Source organism: Triticum aestivum, chromosome 3B (genome assembly GCF_018294505.1).
Source record: "Triticum aestivum cultivar Chinese Spring chromosome 3B, IWGSC CS RefSeq v2.1, whole genome shotgun sequence".
In the NCBI taxonomy this organism is placed as follows: Eukaryota; Viridiplantae; Streptophyta; class Magnoliopsida; order Poales; family Poaceae; genus Triticum; species Triticum aestivum.
The window spans coordinates 417,703,821-417,707,175 of record NC_057801.1 but is presented as its reverse complement, the minus strand read 5'-3'; positions in this window follow the sequence as shown (position 1 = coordinate 417,707,175).

Here is a 3,355-nt window from a genome sequence, read left to right as displayed (position 1 = left end):
GCGGCGACACGTGGCGGGCACCGATTCGCCCGGGGCGCGGCAGCGGAGGCGTCCGGCACCGTCCGGACGTGTCCGGCGGCGCGGAGAGGAGCGGGGCTAGGGTTAGGGTGGATTTGACCCGTGATTTCAGGGGAGGGGGTGTTTTTATAGCTAGAAGGAGCTAGGAGGCTCCAAATGGAGTGTGGTTTTCGCCCACACGATCGTGATCCTACGACGGAGAGCATGGAAGTGACTTAGATGGGTTATTGGGCTGTTTTGGAGGGGTGTTGGGCTGCAACTTAAAAGTGGCCTTTGCGAGAGTGCGGTTAACCGTTGGAGTACCAAACGAGCTCCAAATGATCCGAAACTTGACAGGTGGTCTACCGGTGGTGTACCAAGGCCACTTGGCAAGCCTCGGTCCATTCCGAGAACATTCAACACCCCTCGTGACAAAGAGACAAGAGGGGTGCGCCGGTGCATGTGGGAGCGTCAGAATGCAAAACGGACAACGGGGAAAATTCTCGGATGCGTGAGACGAACATGTATGCGAATGAGATGCACATGATGACATGATATGAGATGCATGACATGAACAAAATGCAAAACAAAAGACAAAAACCAACCACGGAGGGAATAACATAGCACATAGCCGAAAATGGCAAGAGTCGGAGTTAAAAATATGGAAAGTTACATCCGGGGTGTTACACAAGATTTCATTCTTTTTAAGCACTCGTTGATGAAGTATCGTTCCTACCTGAGGCAAGAGCACTTCGATGGGAAGCCTCTGAATGAAATTTTTGTAAATTCTCCGGTGCTACATTTATCCGACGGTGACTGGAATAATCTTGTTACACATTGGTCTCAGCTGCAACGTAAGGTACTTTTGTGATATCACATCACAATTTGAACTACATTTCTGCATTTGCCTTAATGTCTCACTTGTACGAAAACTGTTAGCAGAAGAACATTCATTCTCAAGGGACCACAGAATCTCGCAACTATACTGCACAATGCATTGCTCTTGTGAGTACCTCTTGGCCTGTATGACCATACTTACTTTCATAGCTGTTTGATTATGTAGCATCACTGCACATGTTAGCCTCGTAATCGTCCATTTGGTGGACATTATAAGATCCATATGGACTCTTACATAAATTTAGAATCAACCCAACGCTTTTGAAGAGGTTTAGCTCTCCAGTCCTCTTGTAAGGACTGAACGTGGTCTATCACTGTACTTACATTAACAGCTACTCCCTCCGTCCCATAATATAAGAACGTTTTGTACAGTACACCAGTGTTCAAAACACTCTTGTATTATGGGAAGAGGGATTGGTTCATTTTGTAGCATTCTGCATCTTATCTCCCCCGCCCACCATTTACTAAAAAGATCAGATCTATATTTAATCTTACCAACAAGTAGAATACACATACAATGCCAGTGCAGAAGTGTAGCCCATTGCTCTTGTCAGTACATTTTGTCCTGTAAAACTTGTACTTCCAGGGATTGGTAGTTGATTATGTAGGATCAATCTGCATTTTATCTTCATTATCCTCTATCCCTTCCAGTATTATCATATCTATAATTACTCTCTACAAAATGTAGATGTTGGATTTCGGGTTCCGGCAGACACTTGAGGTTCGAACACTAGGGTGTGCACGAAGATGTCTCCCCTACCAGCTCACATCTCGAAGTCTCGCAAGGATCTAAGCAAGAAAGATGAACACACAAGGGACACGAGATTTATACTGGTTCAGGCCACCATTGTGGTGTAATACCCTACTCCAATGTGTGTTGTGTTGGATTGCCTCAGGGGCTGATGATGAATAGTACAAAGGGAGAACAACCTCGCGAGGGGCTGTTCTTGAGCTGGTGCAATGAACTGCTTGGGTGAGTTCAGTCGCTTCTCTCTCTCCATTCGATCTGTTTTTCGATTCCTCGAGCCTGTGGTGGCTAGTCCTATTTATAGAGGGAGGCCTTGGGCCTCTTCCCAAATAATGAGCGGGAAGGGCGCCAACAATTGGCCATTTTGAAGGGGAACATCTGGTACACTTATCCTGACTAAAGTTGGTCTTCGGCTTCCAAAGGCTCTGACGATGACGCCGTCCTGGGCTCCAAGATGACCTCCATCCTGCCGTTCTGCTAGTCTTGGTCTTGTTGCACCGAAGCGGTAACCTTTGCCTGATGCCTTGGTCTGCGCTTGCCCCCTTTGCACCGAAAGGGAAACAAGGACACTGCACAGGACGGCGCCCGCCTGGCGCCCTCCTGGTCTGATCGTCATGGCTTGCGTCACGGGCTCCTCGGGAGGTACCCTGCCTTGATATCTCTGCCTCCTCGCGAGCCTGCCCGGGGAGGCTGCTCCTGAGGAAGCTTCCTGTCGTCCGCCCCACGAGGCTTGGCCCCTCGCGAGGGTCTTGATCTTGAGCTGACTAACCTAGGCTGCATTGGGCCCCCACTTGAGCCATGCCGCAGGCTGCAGGTAGGCAAGTCTGGGGACCCCCGTTCCCAGAACGCTGACAGTAGCCCCCGGGCCCAAGGCACGCCCGGACTTGGCTTAGTAGAGAAGCGAAGGGGCAAGTGCGAAGCGCCGCGGGCCCCAACAGCCTGCGGCGTTGGGCGCCGCATGGTGGTTGATTGGACGTGGGCGTCTCCGCTTCCCCATGACGCCTTGGCAACCACATGACTTGACAAGTCCCTGCATGCGAAAATGGGTCATGATTACCTGCGATCGTGGAGGCCGACGGTTGGCCTCCTCCGGCTATAAGTATGGAACGGCGCAAGCCATTCCAGTTCATCTCCCCCTGCTACTCCTCTTCTTCTTCACCCTCGCCATTGTTCCATCTCGCGCCGATGGCGCCAATCCGCCGGTTCTCTACAGAGGAGAAGGGAAAGGCCCCTCGAGAGGGTCCTGACCCGCTTCCGCCAAAGAAGCGGCTAGTCCTTTGCCGTTGAGACGAGGGTGCTCGGCAGGAGGCGTCGAGGCCTTGGTTCGAGCGGCCGCCGCTAGGGTTCCAGCTGCCCTTGTATGCCCGCATCGAGGGCTCTGGAGAAGAGAGCACCGAGCGACACTGACGGTGCCGCCGTCGACGCCGGCGGGTCACGGCGGTGCGCGTCATTCCTCTTGGAGTCCACGCCGAGGGCTCCTCTCGCGAGCTTGTGCTCCACGCCGCCATGCCTCCTCGATCTTGTATTCGCCTTCGTCCCTCCTTCGCCTTCGAGATCCTGCCGAGGGGGCCTCTTGAGCTCTGGTTGCAGCACGCCGACTGAAGTACCCCTGCGACCGGAGGGGAGGTTGAGGTTGTCGCTCCGGGCAAGGTCTACATGACCCATGGCTGGGGCGAGATCGCCCGGGTCTGCCGGATAGGGAGCGCCCTCGTA